The following is a 25,320-nucleotide window of genomic DNA, read 5'->3' on the forward strand; positions in this document are numbered from 1 at the left end:
CTCATCATTTTGGAGTCCTGGTGTGGTGCTATAGGGAAAGTACTCTACCGCAAGGTTAGTTTGAACCTCAGTATCGGCAGGGTCGCTATGGGTTGGAACCAATTTGACAGCTTTTAACAATACCTAGACATTGTAGTCCTGGTATGGTGCCATAGGTTGGTGGTTCAAACCCACCAGCTGCTCCATGGAAACCCTATACAGGGTCGCTATAAGTCAAAATTTACTCGATGACACTTAACACCACCACCTAGTCATTAGGTGGGAATTACGAAGATTATATATAGAAGGGAGTCCTGATATGGTGCTGGAGGATAAGCACTGAACTGCTTACCACAAGATCAGTGCTTCAAATCTACCAGATACTCCTCAGAAACTAACTCTCTCTCTCTCTCTCTCTCTCTCTCTATCTATCTATCTATCTATCTATCTATATATATATACATTCAGTGACACTTAACAACAGTGGATAAAAGAAGCTGCTTACCACAAGGTCAGTGGTTCAAATCTATCAGCCACTCCTCAGAAACTCTCTCTCTCTCTCTCTCTCTCTCTATCTATCTGTCTCTCTCTCTATCTATAGTCAGAACTGACTCAATGACACTTAACAACAACAGTGGATAGAAGAACCATATCAAGTAAATTCATTTTAATACAGTCCAGTTGCGAGGATTTTTGTTTTCTTTCTACTGATGTGTATAATCCCAACTAAAGGTTGCTGTCTTTAATCTTTAAGAATTGCTTCAAGTCTTCTTCGTTCTCAGCAAGCAAGCTTGTGTCACCTGTGTTTTGCAGGTTGTTAATGAGTCTTCCTCCAGTCCTGATGCTGCATTCTTCTTCATATATAGTTAAACTTCTTGAATTATTTGCTCAGCATACAGTTGAAAAGGTATGATACAATGATACAACCCTGGCACACACCTTTCCGTATTTTAAACCTTGTTCTTTTTGAATGAATGATTCTTGGTCTGTGTACAGGTTCCACATGTTTTGGTGTTCCCATTCTTCATAGTGTTTTATGTAAAATGTTATGCCCCTCACAGTTGAATGACTGTACAGTCATAAAGCACAGGGAAGCATCTTTCTGAATTTCTCTGCTTTCGGCCACGAACCATCTGATGTCAGCAGTGATATGTCTCCTTCCATGTCCTCTTCTGAATCTGGCTTGAATTTCTGGCAGGTCCCTGTTGATGTACAATTGCAACTGTTTTTGAATTATCCTCAGCAAAATTGTACTTGTTTGGAATATTTATGATAATTTCCACATTCTGTTGGATCACCTCTTTTTAGAATGGACACAAAAATGGATCTCTTCTAGTTGGTTGGCCAGCCATGTTTTCACATGTACCTTAGACAGTTTTGCTGCAGGTGAGCCAAGGACTCCACTTTGAAAACTGGTTAGGGGCTAAGCCAGCAAATGGGTCATGAGGGACCTGTATGGGAGGCCTGTTTATCATTTGACTGGTTGATATTGCTGTGGTTCCATGGGTCCCTGGAACCTGATACCAGCTGGTTCCAGCTGGCATCACAGGCAGGCTGTCGGGAGTGTCGCTGCAGAGAGTCTGCATGGTGCATCTTTTTCTTATGTATCCTGAGTGAGCCTCCTTCCGTGCCCAGTTGAGTGGATTCTGCAGATGAAGTGGGCACTGGAAGCTGAGGGGATAAGGGAACACATGTGTCCACTGAGAACTGACGGGATCATTGTGCTGGACCCTGCCCTCCGAGCTGCCCACAATTAGATCCAAGTACTAATGCCCCAAGTTTGACGCTGCCAGAGGAGGCTCTGATCTTACCCTGCCAGTAAACTCAGACAGTTTCCAGTAAACTCAAGCATGTCCGACTTAAGAAGCCTTTCTTTTTTTGATGGGGAAAGGGGGTTGCATGTACATTTTTTTTCCCTCAACATTTTAGTGTTTGAAAAATTTTGAACTTGCAAGAAAAATCACAAGAATTATACAGTGTACCCCCATGGACTGTATGTTATTGCTGTCAAGTGCCATACAGTAGGAGTGGCTGGTGAGTTTGAACTGCTGACTTTGCGGTTCAAACCAACCTTGTGATGCAGTGCTTATCCCTACAGTGCCACATCATGTATTTGTTAGTATTTTGCCAAATTTATGCTCTATTTATATGTGTGGTGGACTTCTGGTATGGTGCTGTAGGATAAGCATTGGACAACTAATCTCAAGGTTCAAACCCACTAGCTGCTCTTCAGAAACCCTATATACAGTGTTGCTATGAGTCGGAACAGACTTGATGGCACTTGACAACAACAAATATTTGTGGCACTATAGGATAAACCCAGGATCGATAACCACGATGTCAGTGGTTTGAAACCAAACAACCACTGCATGGTAACCCTACACAGGGTCAGTATGAGTGCGAACTGATTTGATGGCACTTAATAACAATACAGGGAGCTCTGGTAGCGTAGTGGTTACAAATTGGGCTGCGAACCATAAGGTCAGCAGTTCGAAACTACCAGCTTTTCTGCAGGAGAAAGATGAGGCTTTCTGCTCTCATAAAGATTTACAGCTTCGGAAACCCTGTACAGGGTCGCTATGAGTCAGAACCGACTCCACGGCATGTAACAACAACAACAATACATCTGTAAGAGCCCTGTGGTATGTTGTTGTTAGGTGTCATTGAGTCGGCACCGACTCATAGCGACCCAGTGCACAACAGAACAGGACACTGCCTGATGCTGCGTCAGCCTCACAATTGTTGCTGTGTTTCAGCCCATTGGTGTTGCCACTGTGCCAATCCATCTCATTGAGGGTCTTCCTATTTTTTCTCTGACCCTCCACTTTACCAATCATGATATTCTTCCCCAGGTCCCTCCTGATAATATGTCCAAAGTATAAGAGACAAAGACTGTCTATTCTGGATTCCAAGGAGCATTCTGGCTATTCTTCTTCCAACACAGATCTGTTTGCTCAATGTTCTCCTCTGACATCGTGACTCAAATGCATCAATTCTTCTATGGTCTTCCTCATTCACTGCTCAACTTTTCCACATACATATGAAGTTATTGAAAATACCATGGCTTGGGTCAGGCGCACCTTAATCCTCAAACTGATATCTTTGCTCTTCAACACTTTAAAGATGGCTTATGTAGCAGATTTGCCCAGTGTAATACGTCATTTGATTTTTGATGGCTGTTGATAGTTGATACAAGCAAAATGAAATCTTTGACAACTTCAGTTTTTTTTTTTCTCCACTTATATGGATGTTGTTTATTGGTCCGGTGGTGAAGATTTTTGTTTTCTTTACATTGAGGTGCAACCCATACTGAAGGCTGTGGTCTTTGATCTTCATGAGTATTTTAAGTCTTCTTTACTTTGAGCAAGCAAGGTTGTACTATTTGTATATCACAGGTTGTTATTGAGTCTTCCTCCAATCCTGATGCCACTTTTTCCGTCATATAATCCAGCTTCTCAGATTATTTGCTCAGCATACAAATTGAATAAGTATAATGAAAGGATACAACCCTGGTGCACGCCTTTCATGATTTTAAACCATTCAGTGTTCCCTTGTTCTGTTAGAACAACTGCTTCTTGGTCTATGTACAGGTTCCTCATGAGCACAATTAAATGTTGCAGAATACTCATTCTCCACAATGTTGTCCATAGCTTGTTATGATCCACACAATCGAAAGCCTTCGCATAGACACTAAAGCACAAGTAAACATCTTAATGGTATTCTCTGCTTTCATCCAAGATCCATCTGATGTCAGCAATGATGTCCCGCGTTCCACATCTTCTTCTGAATCCAGCTTGAACCTCTGAAAGTTCTCTGTCAAGGTATGGTTGCAGCTGTTTTTTGTTATCTTTAGCAAACTTTTACTTCCATGCGATATTAATGATATTCTGCCATGATTTCTGCATCCCGTTGGATCACCTCTCTTTGGAATGGCACAAATATGGATCTCTTCCAGTGGAAGACCAGGTAGTTGTCTTGCAAATTTTCTTGGCAGAGATGATTGAATGCCTCCAGTGCTGCATCAGTTTGTTTAAAGATTTCGATATGTATTCCATCAATTCCTGGTGCTTTGCTCTTTGCCAATGTCTTCAGTGCACCTTGGACTTCTTCCTTCGGTATCATTGGCTCCTGATCATATGCTACATCTTCAAATGGTGAATGTTAACCATAGACTCATAGACTCCTTCAATACTGCAAGTAAAGGCTTGAATTTTTTCAGTTCCCTCAGCTTGAGAAATATTGAGCATCTGTTGCCTTTTAGTTTTCTAACTCCAGATCTTTGCACATTTTGTTATAATGTTTGACTTTGTCTTCTCAAACTGACCCTTTCTGTTAATCTCTTTTACCTCCTCATTTCTTCCACTTGCTTCAGCATCTCTACATTGAAGAGCAAGTTTCAGAGTCTCTTCTGACATCCATTTTGGTCTTTTCCTCCTTTCTTGTCTTCTTAATGACCCTTTGCTTTCTTACTGTATGAGGTTCATGATGTCATCCCACAACTCTTCTGGTCTTCCGTCATTAGTGTCTAATGCATCAAATCTGTTCTTTGATCTTTAAATTCAGGTGGGATATGCTCAAGGTCATATTTTGACTCTCATGGACTTGTTTTAATTTTCTTCAGCTTCAGCCTGAACTTGCACATGAGGAATTGATGGTCTGTTCCACAGTCTGCTTGTTCTGACTGATGAAATGGAGCTTTTCCACCATCTCTTTCCACAGATGTAGGCAGTTTAATTTCTGTGTACTCTATCTGGTGAGGTCCATGTGTGTAGTTGTCTTTTATGTTCTTTAAAACAGGTTTTTGTCATGGAGAAGTCATTGGTCTTGCAAAATTCTATCATGTGGTCTGCAGCAATTCTACTCTGTCCTAACAGGGTTGTGTCAACCAGAATTGATTTGGGGTATTTAGTTCTTGGTTATATCTGTATCTCAATCTGTAGTTATACTCATGTTGTTGTTGTTGTTAGCAGCTGGTTCCAACTCATAGCAACACTATACACAACAGAGGGAGACACTGCCTGGTTCTGCATCATCCTCAATTGTTGGTGTATTTGAATCTGTTGTTTGCTTCCACTTTGTCAATCCATCTTCTTGGGGGTCTTCCTCTTTTTCATTGACCTTTTACTACTCACCTACCCACCTACCTACCTTCTATGTATCTGTGTATCTATGTGTCTGTCTATCTATCTATCTATCTATCTATCTATCTATCTATCTATCTATCTATCTATCTATCTGATTTTGCTAATCCATCTTGAATTGCTTGAAGAATGGTGTCATTTACTCCTAAATAATTTCAGTTTATTTCCAAAGAACGACATTATCCACAAGCCACAATAAAATTCCTACATTTGGGAGAATTAACATCAAGACATTGCTACTTAATTAATAATCTGTTTTATTTAACCACTTGTTTAAAAAGATCCCTTTCCCTCCTTTTTTTTTTGGTGTTTTCTTGGGGTGGTGGTGGCTGTGGAGGGGAGGGGTTCAGGCTCCAATCTGAGATCACTCATTTACATTTAGTTCTCCTTCAATCTTGTACAGCATTCCAGACCTTTTATATTTTGTCTTCCATAAAATTGACACTTTCAAAGAGGCCAGGCCAATTGTTTTGCAGAATATCCCTGAATTTGGGCTTGTGTGCTGGTTTCCTCATGATTGTACACATCTTGGAGCTTTATTAACAGGGAGAAAGGCTTGACTCTTTTGAATATTTCCCATTGCCTCTTATCAGGTTCCGATCAAGTTTGGCCTTTGTATTGTTAACAGGGCCAGTGGTAGTCTGGGAAGCAGAATAACTAGGTGAGATGTCTGTATGCTCTGAAGAGCAACAGAAGTGAGTTCAGCCTTCCTAAACCTTGGCTTTCTCATTGGTAAATGGAGATGATTTCTGTCTCACAGGATTAAAAGTAATATAAGTAAAGAATCCAGCAGATCACCTGATATATAATTACTGGTAACTTCATTAAAAACAACAACCAACCGCTGTTATTATTATTAAAACCTTAAATTTGGCATTCCCATATAGCATGCTAATGTATTCTGTTTCTTCTAACACATCTGCCACATGCACCCTTTTCTGTGCTGTTACATTTCTACCAGTGGAGAGCCTCCGTGTTACAGTGCTTAAAGTGCTTGGCTGCTAACCAGAAGGTTGGCAGTTTGAACCCACCAGCTGCTCTGTGGGAGAGAGATTTGCAGCCTTGGAAACCCTGGGGGTAGTTGGGAAGTACTGGCTGGCAGGGTTTGTGGTTTTGATTTTGAGCACCTCCACTGTGACTCCTCCTTACTGTCGCCCATGCTTTAATCTGTCCCTTCCCCACCACCAAGAAGGAGTGCCTGCCCCTGCCATTAGACACATCTGGCTGCCTTCCTCCCCACTCCATCAGATCAGAATGTCCGACACTCAGCACCTTCCATCGGTTCGCTCCATCCCACCTCCCTAGACTCTCCTACTGTGTCTCATGGGGACATGTGGTTGCTCTTGAGTTTTTGTTCCCCTAGTCCTCTATTAGAGCCACGGATCATTGCCTTCATCTCCACAGCGTCGGGTTACCCGATAAAGTAAGCACAGACTTACTTGTGCTCACTTACTAATCTGTAGTGAACAATTTCACATTTTTCACCACATCAAAGATTCTGCTTTTCAGGTATGGCTGGCATCTTTATCTCTCCCAACCCCACAACGCCTTCCTCTCCTCAAATTTATATACCCTGACAGGGACCAGAGTACCCAGTAAGCAAGGGAAACACGGGTTTACCTGTGCTTACTAATCTATAGTAAGTAATTTCACATGCTTACACTGTACCTTTGAAACCCATGTGAAATTTTTCATTATAAATTAGTAAATTACCTTGCTTGTTGGTTAATCCATCCATCAGTTAGGGTGTAGTTACAAACAGCAACCACTCTCGGTATTTCAAATAGTAAAGAAGTAATGAAGGAGATCAGGTCCTTCTAAAATCACTGGAAAAGCTAGATAAAAATCGTGACGGAAGACCACCACAATGTCTCAGCTTTGACACTAGCTTTCATAGTTGGAATTTAAAGCAAGCAGGAAACCACTAGGGATGATCACAGCTCTCTCTAGTACTGAGAGGCCCATGATTCTCAGGGAGACAAGAGGCCACTGCTACGCTACATGTCTACCTAAGCCCAAAGTTTGACATTGCCGGAGGAGCAAATCGATGGTTTCTGCATTTCCCTTGCCTTCCCATTGATGTAATTTCATCTAGGATTCTAGACAGGGATTCTGGGATGCTGTAATTCAGGCTTCTAGCCCGTGTAATTCACAGAAGAATCTAGAAAGGGTGTTGAGTCAATGAAAGTCTTTGTCTTTCTGTGTTCTGGTGGACACGGTGGGAAGACTTTCTCTTGGTTCCGCAGTCAGAGCTGGAAGAACATAAAACTAGTTACCTTGGAAGTAGGAGAGACTGAGACTTTGAAGAGTGAAGAACAGAGTTGCAGGTGGAGAGGGCAGGAGAGGAGAAGGGAGAAAGTGAGCAGATGACAGGGTGTCAGCCCTTCTGCCAGTGCTCTCCATGCCCTTCCCAGTTACTTCATGCGTTCCTTTGCAGCTAACCACAAGGTCAGGAGTTCAAATCTACCAGCTGCTACATGGGAGGAAGATGAGGCTTTCTGCTCCCATAAAGATTTGCAGCCTCAGAAACCCTGTGCAGGGTTGCTATGAGCCGAAACTGACTCCATGGCACACCACACCACCACCACCACCACCAATTTAAGTTAGTTTTCTGTTACTTGCACCCAGAATCTACATCCTAATGCATACCAGAAGGGAGACATGCAAACATCATTGGTTCAATTGCAGGGTGCTCTGAGCCCCCGGAAGATGGTGAGAATGGAGCCCATTTCCATTTTAACTTTTATCTTAGAAGCACTGTTTTAACCATAAATTTTATCTTATTTATTAATTCTCTGGTCATTTCTTCCTGCTGAGAATTATCTTCTTCCTTTCCTTCCACTTTCCAAAATCCTGCCTGTCTTCCAAATGCATGTTGAAAGCAGCCTTCTCTAGGGACCGCCCTGACCACCTCACTGTTACTGAATTCTTGATGTAGTTAGCACAGAACAGTTGAACACAAAAGTACTTTTAATTGTTTTATGTTTTGACTCCCCTGTTGACCATGAACTCTTGGAGGTCATGGTCCACATCTCCCATTCCCAGGATTATCACTGTTGATTGGTGGTCAATTAGTACTTGGGAATTAATGGACTGATTGCTCAATGGGGAGGTTGAAGTTGCCACAGGCAATTAATTGGAGGAGTAGGAGTGCAGGAGAGAAAAGTCTTCCAGGAATAAGGGAGCGTTTCCAGAAAGAATAATCAAGCTGGCTCAAATGTGCCTGACACTCTATAGTAAACCCAGTCCCAGGCATTGCACCTCTCCCAGTGGCCACAAGGGGGAGGCAGAGGGCACGGTCCCAGTGCCAGGCTGTTGAGCCCCTTTATCTCTGGCTTTTCAGAAAAGACATCAGGTCTTGGTGATCTGCATAGAATAAGCTGGACCTCCAGAAAGCCTCTGAAGCTAGGTGCTTGCCGCGTGGTTGGGAAAACCAGTGGGTGGACAAGTGGGTGGCTGACTTCAATAGGCATCCAACAATATGAGTGGGAGCCTCCAAAATCAAGTGAGTGGACTTGAAGAACCCAGAACAGGGAGTAGTGCCTTGGTGCCTTGGTGAAGGAAGCCAGAAATCTGGTTTAGTGAGACATGCCAAGTCTGAAAGGCAGCTGTGTTGGAGCCCCATGTCTATGCTGTCGCTGTCTGACCTAGGTGATGACATTTCCCCTCTCTGACCTCAGGTGTCTCGTTCTGTACAAAGAAGATTGGTGTCTGGAGACTTAGAGACCAGTCCTCATCATTGTACTTGGCTCCAGGGATCTTTATAATTTAAATGTTCTCTGGGGATGTGTGAGCAGAGCAGTGCAGTTGGCTGCAAAGACATTAAGCATTAGGCTGCTAACCAAAAGGTTGGCAGCTCAGGTCTACCAGCAGCCCCATGGGAGAAACACGAGTCCATCTACTTCTATAAAGATTTACAGTTTTGAGATTTATGGAGCAGTTCTACTCTGTCCTATAGGGTGTCTGTGAGTTGGAATGTACACCTGTTCTCTTTACAACTTAGGATAGGCCCCAGCCCATGGGCCCAGGGGAGCCGATGACCTCTGTTGCTGTTGTGAGGTGTCGAGTCTGTTCTGAATCATAGTGACCCTGTGTAGGGTTTCCCAAGAGCGGCTGGTGGGTTTGAATTGCCACTCTTGCAGTTAGCAATCCAGTGCTTATTATACAGCACCACACCAGGACTACAAAGGCCTCTCTCTCTGTGTAGGAGTTAAGCAATCTAACTTTTAGGTACACGTTTTGATAACACATCAGAATGTCCCCATAGCCCACTGCACATGCAGGTATTTTTTGCTCTCAAATAATTTTGAAGGTGTTTAAAAAATCATTTTCTTTCCAAAATGCTTTATGAACTGATCTAATTTCCAGTGGCTATAATTTCTCAGAAATCATTGTGCATAATTGGGATTTCCTTGAAGTGAAAGACTCCACTAATTGTTTTCAAATATAATAATTTTGCAGATACTACATTTAACCATTTCCAGAGTTGCCCTAATGTTGTAGTTCATAGACGTTTTCTCCCATTTCACTTTCGAAGTTCTCATTTTGTGTCTTGCAGTCAGCAGATGACTTTGCAGCAAGTGTACATTTCTGAGGGCTCTTTAAAAGCTTGTAGGCCCTCAGTGTGTTCCTACAGCACCTGATGACTAATGCACCCTGCCTCCCGCAGCTGGGGAGGTAGGGGGTGGAGAGTACTGCTTTGACTTATTACATTTTGTCTTGTGTCTTCCAGCCTGAGAACCTCAGAAAATTGTGATTCCACAAGAAAAGGATGCCCCAGCCCACTTTTCTTGAATCTCTGGAACTTCATTTTCACACACATTTTTCAGTTGAATGTTGTCATATGGGCAAGCATCGAGGTGGCAGTATGTCCCCCTGTGAGATTTTTGTAACGGCTGTCTCTCCCCAACCCTCTCAGGCATACCACATTCAAACCAGACAGTATCCCCATTGTCAAGGTTTCCACAGAAATAGAAATGCCACCAAGGGGAATACCTCATTCAAGAATTTGTTTTCTCTCACTGATAATTTCTGTCCATAAACATTTTTGTGAGAGATGACTAAGTCTACCTTTCTGGAATAGCAGGCAGATGCTGGGGCGTGAAATGACTTTGCACAGTGCACCATGTTTTATGGATGAGGAGAAGGTGCCGAGGACTGCCTTTTATTTCCCAGCCTCTGACCTGGGAGTAGCTCGCCAGGCCCCTCTTCTGCTGCTGTCTCCTCTCTATGCTGCTGCCTTGATGTTTAAAGGCTCAGCTCTTGTGGAAGCTGCAAAATGTTCAAAGAGTTGGCGCAGAACACCAGGAGCCTGTAAGAGCTCTGGGGCCATGTTGAAGCGCTAGGTCCCCTCGGAGCATTCCATAGCCAGTGCTACAAGCTTCAGATACTTCATTACACTGGTATGTATGAGGAGGCTTCAAAAAGTTTGTGGGGAAAAGTCCATGAACTTTTGAAACCCCCACATATGTGTGTGCAAGTGGAGTGTATACACACACACACTATTACAGCTTTGAAAGGCATGAATTCTTCTCATGATGGTATTAATGAATCTCAAAGGAAAAAAAAAAAAAAAGAAAGATGTGAGCTGAGAAAAATAAAAGACGCCAACATAAAAAACGCAAGACTCGGTGACTGACCTTCAACAAAATGAACAAAAGTAGGAGTTTTTCCATTCATTTCTGTCTGGGGTTGGGGAGGCAGGGTGCTTGTTAATAACAAAGTGGCTCTGAATCATTTGCTGACAGTTCATCAGGGTCCCTAGAAAGAAAGCCCTGAGTCAGGAACACCAGGTAACTAATGCCAATAGGAAACCCAGAACTCAAGCCCAGATTACCGGCTTTGAATTTCTTCTCATCCCAGGGTATGGCTGGATGCCAGGTGTAGCATATAAAAATTCAAGCAGCCCTGTTAAATTTCAGACATGCTTATACTAAAAATTATACTAAAACTTCATTGTTTACTTGGAATTCCAATGTAACTGACTGCCCCGTATGCCCCCTGGCAGACCTTCCCCAGGGCACAGCGCTTGTTTGCATTGTCCTCATATTCATACTGCCAGGCTTGCTTCAGGAAGAAGAGGTAGAGGCTCCCTCCAGACTCTGCTTCTTGCATCTTCTTGTTAGCTGCTAGAGAGTTGGCTCCCACTCATGCTGACCTCATACACAATGGGGTCATAGTTCACCAGACCATTTTTCCTAGTCCATCTTTGTTTGGCAGCTCTGCTGTTCATTTGTTGTTGTTAAGTGCCATTGAGTCGTCTCTGACTCACAGCCACCCTGGATATAGGGTTTCCAAGGAGCGGCTTGTGAGCTTGGACTGCCGACCTTGCAGTTCAAACCAACATTGCAGTCCAGCGCATTAACCTGCAGCACCACACCAGAACGCCTAGTACGGCAGCACATAAACCTTCACTGGAAGACAAGGTGGTTGGTGTCTGCACATGGGGTGCATTGGCTGTGAATTGAACCTGTGACTTCAGCATGGGAGGTAGGAATCCTGCCCTCTTTGAATCAAAGCATTTTCAAGGCCCCATGAACTAGACTCTGCCCCCAAATCCTCCCTGCTCTCAGAGTGTGCCTCTTATCCATAGCATTTTGTTAATTCTCCTAATTGGTTTGTTTATGAGAAACCCCCACCCTCCCCTCTAGACTGGAAGCCACTCAAGGGCAGGGATTATTTCTAGATTCGTTTTCATATCATCTGCAGTATAGCTACCCTGTTGCTGGACATGATGTAGGTACTTAGGGAATGTTTGTTGGAAGAATGAATGTGTAAATGATCGTGACTAACGTAATTTGAGTGTTGATTTTGTGTTCTAAGTCTTTGACCTAGACTTTAAATCTTTTAATCCTCTAGTAGCTCTTTGAAGTAGGTACCATTTCTGTTTTCCATTTTTATTGTTTGTTGCTGCGTGCTGTTCAGTCGGTACCAACTCATAGCAACCTTATGCCACCAACCTCACAGTTATTGCTAAGTTTGAGCCCATTGCTGCTGCTACTATGCAAGTCCATCTCATTGGAAGTCTTCCTCTTTTTCTCTGACCCTCCACTTTACCAAGCATGATGTCCTTCTCCAGGAACTGATCCCTCCTGATAACATGTCCGAAGTATGAGAGACAAAGTCTGGCCATCCTGGCTTCCAAGGAGCACTCCGGTTGTACATCTTCTGACACAGGTTTGTTTTGTTTGTTTTCCATTTTAGAGATGGAGGAAAAGAGGCTACATAACTTGTCCAAGGTCACATTGCAAGGATTTGAATGCAGGCAGTATGTGCTTTTAACCTCTACAATGTGCTGAGTGAATTAATGAACAGAAGAATGAGTAGAAGAACAAATGAAGAAATGCATGGTCAGAGGCAGCAAGCAGGTACTGTTAAAATTAGGAAGAGTTAAGAGGTGGGAATCATGGTAGTTGTCAGGAGATCGGAGAGATGCTAAGAAGACAAACTGAGGGACAACTTCCAGGAGACTGGGTGACTTGAACACAAAAGGCAGCTCAGCATTAGAGAGAAGCTGATCTCTTCTTTTTAAGTTCCTGCCTTGGAAATCAGATTTGTATGCCATCTCCTTCTCTGCAGGGGCCTGACTCTAACCCTCTTCTTTCTTGCTTCTTATCCCAGAGTGAAGCCCACCCCCGCCTTTCGTTAGAGGCATAGACCAAGTGCACTCTGAAGCCAGGCCTATCTTTCCACAGGTGCCTTGCCAAGAAGTTCCAGGGCCCTCTGTTCTGGGACTCCAGTTCTTCCATGCCTGGTAGACCTTTTGTCATGAAGGAACTGATTGATGTGCCCCATGGAGGGTGACCATAGACTGCCAGGTAGAGCCCTACCAAGGATCTCTTAGCAGCAGTGACATTGCAACATGACTCTTCAAGCCTATGGAAACTGTACATGGACTGTTCCTGTCGTGAGCCTGTTCCTTATTATAGGAGGTTGGGTTTCTAGAATGTCCGAGAGCAATCTCTAATTAATGGAACTAAGAAAATAGATATAACACAGTTCTATGGGCAAATAAGAGTCCCTGGGTGGTATAAACAGTTAATGCATTTGACAGCTAACTGAAAGGTTGGAGGTTCCAGGCCATTCACAAGTTCCTTGGAAGAAAGACCTAGCAATTTACTTGGGAACAATCCGCCATTGAAAACCTAATGGAACACAGTACTAACTCTGACACTCAGCTCACAGGATTGCCGTGAGTTAACCCGATGGCAGCTGGTTTGGTTTATGAGTGGATAATCTAGAGACAGACAAATGATTGTCATTCAGGACAAGGGAGTTTCCATCTGCTCACTTGGGGAAAGGCCTTGTTGAGAACAGACTCAGCAAAGCATATACCAATTCAACACTTTCTACAAGTACTAGTCAGTGACACTGATCACAGGCTTTGGAATTGTACAACCATTTCCCCCCATTAACATAAAAACACTGCCCCCCTAAGGTTTTCCATCTAATCTTTCAAGTTTCTAGAGTCAGTTTGATCCCATTTAGATAGTTCTTAAAAGGACATAGTGCTCCAGGCAGCACTGTTTTCTAGTTAAGCTAACCTATTGTTTAGTTTTAGGATGACATCAGGGAATGGTTTTGATTTGCGGTCTAAAGATGACCTCAGGACAATAATTTTCAATAGTTTATCCACCCTCCATGACTCCAGAGGGGAGTTCGGTGGCTCCATACTATTAGCACTGGACTGAGAACCACAAGGTTGGTGGTTTGAATCTACTAGTCACTCCGCAGGAGAAAAATGAGGCTTTCTGCTCCCTCAAAGACTTTAAGTCTTGGAAACCCTATACAGGGTCACTGTGAGTCGGAACTGACTCTATGGCACTTAATAATAAACTGCTCCAGAAAATCTGGAGTCCATGAGAATTTGAAATCCTTTTTTGCATTTTCCTCCTTTTGATCAGGCTTTTTCCACAGAACCCTTGGTCAAAATATTCAGTAACGGTATCTGGGCACCATTAATTTCTTCTGGTCTCATGGCAAAGGAGCAGTTGTTCATGGAGGCAACTGCTATTCCTGACTCTCCCTCTTCCTGACTCCCCCTCTTCCTGATGCCCCGACTTCCTGATGCACTCTCTTACTGACACCATCTCTTCCTGACGCCCTCTCTTCCTGACACCATTTCTTCCTGACACCCTCTCTTCCTGAAGCCCTCATTTCCTGATGCACCCACTTCCTGATGCCCCCACTTCCTGATGCCCTCTCTTCCTGAAGACCCTTTCTTCCTGACACCTTTTCTTCTCCTGGATGGCCTTTAAGCAAAGTCTTGCTCAGAGGACACAACCCTCTCCCTTTTCTGCCCTGATGTTTCTGAAACAGCCTGGAGGTGGGGGGTAGGGGTGGGGGGAAACAGGAAGTGAGAAATGGGAAGTGGCTTGTTAGATATGTGTCTTTATCTCAGCAACCATCACCTTGTTCCTTTTATCCTTTTCTTTATAAAAATTCTTGCTTATTTTTTTTTAAATTGGGAAAGCTCTGAAAAGCATTGGAAGCAGTGAAACGTATATTCATAACTCTATCACCCAGAGGCATCAGTCGATCACCTTTTGGGCCCATTTCTCTAAGTGAGGCAAAGGTCTTTAATCTGTGAGTTCCCCTTCTCTAAAGAGGAGCTGCTCATTTTCACAGCAATCAGCAGCAAAGTTAACGGCGCTCTCCATTTCTTAAATATATCTTTCTTTGTGCTCATTCACTTTTGAAATGTGTCACTGTAAGTGAAAAGCAATTAATTACAGTGGAAATGCCGCTTGGAGACATCATATAAAATCATGTTAATATGAATAGAAAGAACAAGAGGAAGGGGATAGGGAGCTGATGGGAAAAACAACCGAAGTCTATTTAAATGGATAATTTACTTCTGAGTTTCAGATTTGGGGGGCCGATATATTTATGAAAGGATAGAAAGCTCTTAAAGTATTTCCAATGTGTCACAATCAGGAAAACCTAACTGAAAAGCAAAATTGATAAACCAGCCAACAGGCAACAAAAGAATGACTTTGGTAAAAGTCACTTAAGTGTGTGTGTTTTTTAAACAGCACTTTTATCAGTTGAGGAGAAAAGATGTAAATTATCTAAAGATGCAAAAAGTTGGTGTGTGGGATAGTACACACTGGAAAGACACCTCTTCTTTCAGAAGTCTCCAGCCTCAGAAAAAAAGGCTTGGAGGTTTTGGGGGCTGGCATTGCTTAAAGGAGTTGGGCTTTGGGGCTGTAGGCATCCTTGTCGTTGTTAACCCCCGTCGAGTTGTTTCTGATTCAAAGCAACCCTGTGTAGGGTTTCTGAGGAGTGGCTGGTGAGTTTGAACTCTGGACTTTATGGTTCACAGTCCAGTGCTGATCCTACAGCGCCACACCAGGAATCCATAGGCGTCTTTGTTGTTGTTAAATGCTGTTGAGTTGCTTCTGACTCATAGCGACCCTGTATAGGGATTCCGAGGAGCAGATGGTGAACTTGAACTGCTGACCTTGTGGTTCAAATCGACCTTGCAGTCCTGTGCTTATCCTACAGCAACTCACCAGGCAATCTCCTGAGAAATCGGCTATGGAGCACAGGAGGAGTTCTAGAAGGTGTTTTTATGGACCTGCTGTCTGGAGCTCTGAGGAGACCTGGCCTGCCTCCTGGACTTGTGAGATATTGCATGAAAGCCCCCAGCAGAGAGAAGTGCTTGATAAATGTTTGGTATGATTGCAGTTATCTGGGGTTGGGAAGGGCAGTAGGTTTCCGAGTCTTCTCTAAAGGGGTGCTGGGGAGTAGTGTACGGATGGAACTCACACTTTGAAAAGAAGACTGGCAGGAGTTGGTGGGTCCCCTTAATCATAATCCTTTCTAATCCAGACCTCCAGGGCCTTACTTGGAAACGGGGGGTGGGGGTGGGGGCAAGGGTGTGTCTGTGAGGGTTATATAGAGAGGGAAGCTCAGGGAGGAAGAAGAGTTAGCTAATATTTGTTGTTGTTAAGTGCCATCAAGCCAGTTCTGACCCATAGCAACCCTTTATAGGATTTGCAAGGAACAGCTGGTGACCTTGAAACCATGACCTTGGGATTGAAACTGACTTTGCAGTCTAGCTCATTAACCCACAGCAACAGCTAATGTTTATTGGGCACTAATGGTATACAACCACTACTCATCTATCAATTTGTCATACTGTGGTGGCTTGCATGTAGCTGTGTTGCTGGAAACTATGGCACTGGTATTTTAAATAGCAGCAGGGTCACCCAAAATGGACAGGATTCAGCTGAGCTTTCAGATTAAGACAGACTAGGAAGAAATAGAGGTGGACTACTTCTGAATGTTTAGACACTGAGAACCTTATGAATAGCAATGGAAAATGGTCAGATAGCAACAGAATATTGAAACATGAAGACTAGATATAGTGCCAGAAGATGGAGGAGCCCCTCAGGTTGGAAGGCACTCAAAATACAACTGGGAAAGAGCTGCCTCCTCAAAGTAGAGCTGACTGTGATGACGTGGATGGAGTAAAGCTTTCAGGACTTTCATTTGCTAATGTGGCACAAATCAAAATGAGGAGAAACTGCTGTAAACATTCATCAATAATTAAACATGGAATGTACAAAGTATGCAACTAGGAAAAGTGCAAGTTGTAAATAATGAAATGGAATGCATAAAGATTGATATCCTAGGCATTAGTGAGCTGAAATGGACTGGTATGGGCCATTTTATATCAGACAATCACAAGGCCTACTATGCCAGGAATGACAAATTGAAGAGGGATGACATTGCATTCATCACCAAAAAGAACATTTGAAGATCTATTTTGAAGTATAATGCAGTCTATGATAGGATAATATCCATACGCCTACAAGGGAAACTAGTTAATACCACGATTATTCAGATTTACACACCAACCACTAAAGCCAGTGAGGATGAAATTGAAGAATTCTACCAACTTCATCTGAAATTGATCAAACATGCAATGCAGATGTATTTATAATTATTAATGATTGGAATGCAAAGGTTGGAAACAAAGAGGAAGGATCAGTAGTTGGAAGATACGGTCTTGGTGATGTTGGAGATCACATGATAGAATTTTGCAAGACCAATGACTTCTTCATTGGGAACACCTTTTAAAAACAACATAAAAGATGGATATACACATGGACTTCACTAGTTGAGGTCAATCAAATTGACAACATCTGTGGAAAGAGATGGTGGAAAAGCTTCATATCATCAGCCAAAACAAGGCCAGGGGAAACTGTGGAACAGACCATAAATTAAGCATATGCAAAGTTCAGGCTGAAGCTGAAGAAAATTAAAATAAGTCTACAGAAAGCAAAATATGACCTTGAACAATACCTACTTGAATTCAGAAATCATCTCAAGAACAGATTTTATGCATTAACCAGACTTGTGAGATGACATCAAGAGTATCATACATGAAGAAAGCAAAAGGTCATTAAGAAGACAAGAAAGCAGGAAAAGACCAAAATGGAGGTCAGAAAAGACTGAAACACGGTCCCCAGCATAGATATAAAACAAATGGAAGTAAAATAACTGAACAGAAAATTTCAAAGGTCATCTTAAGAAGACAGAGCCAAGTATTATAATGAAATGTGTGAAGACCTAGAGTTAGAAACCCAAAAGAGAAGAACATGCTTAGCACTTTTCAAACTGGAAGAATTGAAAAAAAAAATTCAAGCCTCAACTTGCAATATTGAAGCATTCTTTAGACAAAATATTGAATGATGCAGAAAGCATCAAAAGAAGATGAAAGGAATACACAGTCACTGTACCAAAAAGAAATTGTCTGTGTTCAACCATTTCAAGAAATAGCATATGATCAAGAGCCAATGGTACTGAAGTAAAAAAAAGTTCAAAGTGCACTGAAAGCATTAACAAAGAACAAGGCTCCAGGAATTGATGGAATACAAACTTAAATCTTTCAAGAAACTGATGCAACACTGGAGGCACTCATTGATCTATGCCAAGAAAATTGGAGGACAGCTACCTGGCCAACTGATTGGAAGAGATCCATTCTTGTGCCTATGCCAAAGAGAAGTGACCCAATGGAATGTGGAAATCACTGGACAATATCATTAATATCATACACAAGTAAAATTTTACTGCAGATAATTAAACACAGCTGCAACAGTACATTGACAGGAAACTACCAGAAGTTCAAGCCAGATTCAGATGAAGACGTGGAACAAGGAATATCATTACTAATGTCGGATGGATCTTGGCTGAAGCAGAGAATATCAGAAAGATGTTTACCTGTGCTTTAGTGACTATATGCAAAGGCTTTCAACTGTGTGCATTATGACAAGTTATGGACAATACTGCAGATAACAAACATTCCAGAACACTTGTGCTCATGAGGATGCTATACATAGATCAAGAAGCAGTCATTTGAACAGAACAAGGGGACACTGAACGGTTTAAAATCAGGAAAGTTGCACCAGGGTTGTATTCTTTCACCATACTTACTCAGTCTATAAATTGAGCAGATAATTCGAGAAACTGGATTATATGAAGAGTGTGGCATCAATATTAGAGGAAGACTCATTAACAACCTGAAATTTGTAGATGATACAAACTTGCTTACTGAAAGCAAAGAGGACTTAAAGGACTTACTGATGAAGATCAAAGACCACAGCCTTAAATATGGGTTACACCTCAATGTAAAGAAAACAAAAATCCTTACCACTGGATCTTGAGAAATGGAGAAAAGATTGAAGTTGTCAAAGTTTGTTTGTATCCACTATCAAAACTCATGAAACCAAATGATATATTGCATTAGGCAGATCTGCTACATAAGATGTCTTTAAAGCGTTCAAGAGCAAAGATGTCAGCAACAACTGTATATTGAGTCCTGGTGTGGCGCTGTAGGATAAGCACCAGACCACAAGGTTGGTTTGAACTGCAAAGACCATTTGGCAAGAAATGTGATCCCAGGGGTGATCACAAGGTGGTTCAGACTCACCAGCCACTCCTCAGAGACCCTTTACAAGGTCACTATGAGTTTGTACTTAAAGAAACAACTGTAGCCGTATATTGGAAGCATTGGTGTTTCACTGGCAAAATTCTCACTTTCCATGCAGGAGACCCAGGTTTGATTCCCAGCCAATGCATTTTATGTACAGCTACCACCTGTCTGTCACTGGAGACTTGTGTGTTGCTCTGATACTGAACAGGTTTCAGTGGAGCTTCTAGACTAAGGCACTATGAAGCAAGGCTTGGCCATCTACTTCCAAAAATCCATCAATGAAAACAACATGAATCACAATGGTCTGATGGATTGGGGAAGGCCCAGGATCCAGCAGTGTTTCATTCTGTTGTGAATGGGGTTGCTATGACTCGGGATGATTCTACAGTGACTAATAGCAACTGTACCAGACATTATGCTAAGCATCTTTCCAAACCACCTTGCAAGAGAGATTAGGTAATGTGACCGAACATTTGCACCAGATTTGTCTGCCTGACTCTAAAGCCTGATCTCAGATAGCCCTTCTACTCTGTGGACTTAACCAAAGATTTCCTCCATCAAGTTCCTTAGGGTTCAGCCCTAATCTTATATCAGGTAGGGTTGTGAGGCAAAGTTTCCCCCATTTCCGAAAAACCAGAGATCTGTCCCTTGGGACATTGAGGAATGTTCTCTCATTCAGCAGTCAAAGGGACTGAGGGTGGTGGCATGCCTTGCTTAAAGTGTTCTCCAGGGCCATAGAGCAACATGAGACCCCTGCCTGGTGCCATTCAAATCCTGGGTAGAAGGGATGCAAGCTCCAGCCTGCAGGCCAGGCCTGGCACACAGGGGGGCGGTAGGCAGCCTGCCACCCTTGGCACCCCTGGGATCACATTTCTTGCCAAATGGTCTTGAGTTTCAACATGTTGGGAGAGTGCAGGAGTTTGTGAGCATAACTTTGCTGTCAACCCTGAAGATGGGCCAAAGAAGACCCTAGAGAGCCCTCACTAGCACAGATGGAAGGATGGACAAGGGTGCTAGGCACAACCCTCTCTGGGGGAATCTGGAGCGGCGTCTAACTCCATGGGCTGTGTGTGACGGGCTTTTCACAAGCCACAGAGCATGAGTGAGATGTTTCTTCAGGTGTTTCTCACCTGTGAGCTCTCAGAATGTAGGCTAGAAAGGCTTGTAGAAGTGAGTTAGTCTAACTCCTTCATTGTTCAGAAGGGAAACAGGCTCAGAAAGAAGAAAGGACATGTTTGGGGTCATGTGTTGAAGCTGGGAGTAGAGTTGGACCAGAACACTATTAATGTTCTTTCCACTGCCCGCATTACTTGATCCTCCCCAGTGACTATAATTACAAAGGGCTTGTAATTCTCCAGAACTGGTCTCCTAAGGGGACCCTTTCGCTTTCAACAAACTTTCTTGAGAGTTTCCCAACAAACTAAAGGATAATAGCTGGGGTTTTTTTTTTGGTTTTGATTCTAAGAACAGGGATTAGGTCAGATCTCTTTCCCTCTCCCTACTTATTTAAAATCCCCTGAAACTCTAATGAATAGTGGCTGGAAGCCAACCTAGCTTGCCAACTCACTGTGTCTAGCAAAACATTCCCACCTGACATTTGGGTGTATTGCTTATATCTGTAGACAAATATCTGTATCTCATCACCATCTAAGGAGCTCTGATGGTACAACAGTTCAAGAGCTTGACTACTAAGCAAAAGGTTGGTGGTTTCAACACACCAGCAGTTCCTCAGGAGAAAAGACCTGGAGATATGCTCCCATAAAGATTACATCCTAGGAAACACTCATGAATGGGGTAGTCACTAAAATTAGAATTCACTTGATGCCATGCTACAACAATCTGTATTTCTGAGCATCTTTCTGTTTCTCTTACATACATTGTGAATATCTTCCCATCTTTTCTGATGTGCACTACAGTTTCCCATTGAATGATTGTACCCAAATTTGGTTACTAATCTAGATTTTTGTTGTTGTTGTTGTTTTTGAGTGCATTAGCTAGGCTATTCAAAAACAATGCTAGGGGATAAGATTCTTATGATTCAATAGTGAGTAATTGTTATCATGACTAATTGCGACTGTCGCAACTGTAAAGGTAGAAGTTTTGTAACAAAAAGAGGGGAGTAGTTAATCTTACAGTCCAGGAACAGAGAACTCTAAGACCATCAAGGGAGAAGAGCATGAGCAGAATGTGGGACCCTATCCAGAGAAGCAGTGACACCAGAGATGGAAGCAGAGATGATGACATGGAGAGAGAGAGCAGCTGAAGACTCTAGACTTAGGGAGAGAGAAAGTCTGTGTGCTGGCGGCCAGGAGAAGGCCTGAGTGTTTTTGTGTACATCCCTCCCCCCCACAAAACAACAACAACAAAACACCCCAAAAAACAGGGAATAGAAGCAAATTCTATTGAATGATCATGTACGGAGGAGATTGTAATCATTGCAATGAAACAATGAATGTAAAACTGATGTTCCCCCATGTAAATTATCACTCAATTAACTATAAAAACTTAAATAAAAAAACAAAAACCACAGTGCTAAATAATGGGAGTAATAAGTACTATTCTCGTACTTTTAATTTCCAGAAATCTGTTCCTAGAATTTTACTGCTAAGCATTGCTGGAATTGCATGTCCTTTATCTTGTTAGGAATTTTTATCATATTTTCTTGTGGCATTTATCAAGATTATTATATTTCATCTCTTGACTTATTAAGACAATAAATTATAATAACAGATTTTCTAATATTGAATCAACCACATAGTCATCATGAAATATTATTATTTTAATATATTACTGGATTTGATTTACCAGTATTCATGCTAGTATTTTGCAAACATGATATTTAACTTTTTAAAATGTATTCAATGCTGCTTAAAAAAAAAAAAAAAGAAGCATCAACGATCCTCCCTGGGTTCAATAATCCCTTGCAATGACCACACAGAGAACTCAGACACCATACTCATAGTTACGGGGCTGATTAGACAAGTTAACTGGTTACAATGTGGGGTCAGAAATGCTCAGTGTACAGTTTCAGTCAGCTTCTGATAAATGCCCACAGAAGACACCACTCCACTATAAGTCCCAGCCTGAAGGCATTTGGTTTTAGCTCTATGGGTCAGCAAACCTAGCTCCTGGAGGCACCGACTCTACAAGCAAGCCTCCTGCCCAAAGTCACTCGGCTTTACCTGCTCTGTAGGCTGGCAAGTCCACAGCTCTGTCTTGTGCTGTGGCTTCTTGGTTCTGCTGCCACTCCTTTGGTATCATGGCTGTCTGTCTCTGGATTAAGGAGGTTCAATGCACTGGGGTCTTGGGATTCAAATGATGAACTCCACCCCTGCCTGGTTCATCTTTGCTGGTAGTGAGATCTCCACTCCTGCTTCTGAGATGGCTCATTTACACCCATTCAAGTGTCCAGAGTTTTTATAATCACAATGAACTCTGCTCACATCCAGAGCTGAATCCCTTCATCCTATCAGTATCTTCTCCCACCTGCTCTTATCCAGACCCAGCAGGGCAGAAACACTGGTGAGAGTTACAGACTATGGCTAGAAGAGACGTTAGATAATTCACTATGCCACTAATACATTTTTTTGTGAATGAACAAATGATAAATTTTGGTATGAAGGTTATGTAGGTTTTGTAAAACATTTTAGGGGGTATTTCAACTTTTATGCTGTGGAGCCACATGCATAGCATAGGAGTTATTTATGGCTTAAAATAATTCACCTGTAAAATTATACAGGTCCTGATCTGGCACTGTATGATAAGCACTGGCCTGGTAACTGAAAAGTTGGTGGTTCAAACCCAACTCCTCAGAGACCCTATATAGGTCACTATGAATTGGAACCAACTCAATGGACCACAACAACAAGGGCGTATTTAGGAGCTTGGGTGGCGCTGTAAGATAAGTACTGGACTGCTAACCTCAAGGTTGGCAGTTCAAAGCCACCATTTGCTCTTTGGGAGAAAGATGAAACTTTCTGCTCCCCTAAAGATTTACAGTCTCTGAAGCCCTCTACAGGGTCAGTAATAGTCCAAATTGACTTGATAACAGTGCGTTGTTTTGAGTGAGGGCCTGTTTCTATGTGCTCCCATTTTTAACATCCTTGTTTATTCTTTCTATAGCTTCTCTAGCAATTTTGGGTTTTTGTTTTTTTTTAGAAAGTTACCTATTTTAATTTAAACATTAAAGTTTCCTCAGAAACTCTGGTTTTTTCTCCTTTCTTACTTTAATTATTGTTTATTTCTCTTTTTATCCTGATTAAAGATGACTATTATTTGTCTCTATTGTTGGCATTTTCAAGGAATTTGTTCTTGGATTTATTTATTCTCTTTTTTTTTCTTTCACAGGGGAAGGTAGTTCATTAACATTTGCTTTTACCTTTGTTGTAATTAAGTGCCGCTGAGTCAAATATGACCCATAGTGATCCTGTATAGGGTTTCTGAGGAGCAGCTGGTGAGCTTGAACCGCCGACCTTGCAGTTCAAACGGCTTTGCAGTCTGGCGCATTAATCCACAGCTGCACACTAGGACTTACCTTTACCATCTACTAATTCTTCCCCTCTAGCTTTTTTTTTGAATGCTGAATCCATTTTCTTTTTTTTTCTTATTTAGAAGTAAAATGATTTAAACTTAAGAATCTTAACTAGATTGCAGCTCTGTTGTTAAGTGCCCTTGAGTCGGTTCTGACTCATAGTGACCCTGTATAAGGTTTCTGAGGAGCAGCTGGTGAATTTTGAATCACCAGTCTTTCAGTTCAAACTGACCTGTGGTTCAGCGTGGATTGCAGCTCTAGCTGTACCCAAATGTTATTTGCAACATCACATGTGCACATGAATAACATTTGGCAAGACATAGATTTTGGGTTTATATAATTTGTATAATTTGGGGTTTATATAATTTTTCTCCTTCAAACTGTCAGATATTACATCATTAAATTAAATTTCAGAGAAATTTAATGTAACCAGATTTTATTTTTTTTCATTTCAAGGTTATTTTTCTTTTTCTTTGGCTTTGACAAGCCTATAGAAGTTTTCTTTCATACCTCTGTGGCACATAACTGGTGGTTAGAAAATCTAGGATGACTGAATGATTAAAATTTTTTTACTAGATTGTATCACTGAGTACATCTCATTTATTTGATTTTGCCTGGTATTCTGGATGCTCTTCTGATCAGAAAACTACAGTGTTCGTTCCGCTCAGGGAAATGTTATTATACTTTTTCTTTGATTATCACTTCCCCATCTGCTCAATTCTTTCTCTTTGAGATCCCTACTAATATCTGGATTCATCATTCAAGTCACTTTTATTTTCTCTGTTCTTTTCCTTTGAATTCTCAGAGAATTCCTTGGGTTTGTCTTCCAATTCATGAGACACAGCCTCTATGGAGATTTAAAATTCAACAATTGTGTTTTACATTTCAAAACAGTCTTTCTGATCTAGTGGCTTTCCACATTCATAGATTCAACAGACATTTCTTTGTCCTTAATCGTTCAGTCTTTCTGCAGAATAGACAGAGTTAAGTTGTGTTTCTATACAATAGCAATGAAGAATCCAAAAGTGAAATAAAAACCAAAAAACAAAGCAATTTATAAAAAGAATTAACCTGAGCAGCCATGTAAAGGGTAACTATTGGTCTCTCCCCATCCAGAGCAAAGAAGACTGAAGAAAATTAATGACACATGGAAATAATTAGTCCAAAGGACGAATGGACCACGAGAGCTCCAGCTTCCACAACCCTGGGGCCAGAAAAAGTAATGGTGCCCTGCTAGCATTGCCGACTGTTCTGAAAGGGATCTCAGTAGGAGGTCCTGGATAGAGCGGGAGGAAAATGTGGAACAAAACTGAAAAACAAATTTTAAAAAACAGGCTTACTTGTCTGAGAGAGACTTGTGGAACCCCTGAGAGTATGGCCCTTGGAGACCCTCCAAGCCTGTAACTGAACTCACCCTGGTGGCTCGACTTTCAACCAAACAATAGTCATGTTTTAAGGTGAACATTAACTCCTGGGAGGTACGAACTCCGTGGAACAACCAACCATATGAGATCAGGAGGATAACATTTGTCCAGGGATAAAGCTCAGAAGGCATTGTTGTTAAGTGCTTTCGAGTTGGTTCTGACTCATAGCGACCCTGTATAGGGTTTCTGAGGAGCAACTGGTAGGTTTGAACCACCAACCCTGTGGACCAGTGTATTAGCCTGAAGAGAAGCGAGGGATGAATGGAAATGGTAAACGCAAGAAGGAAGTACAGAGTGCTGTTG

The sequence above is a fragment of the Chrysochloris asiatica genome, unplaced genomic scaffold (genome assembly GCF_000296735.1).
Source record: "Chrysochloris asiatica unplaced genomic scaffold, ChrAsi1.0 scaffold00053, whole genome shotgun sequence".
Classification (NCBI taxonomy): domain Eukaryota; kingdom Metazoa; phylum Chordata; class Mammalia; order Afrosoricida; family Chrysochloridae; genus Chrysochloris; species Chrysochloris asiatica.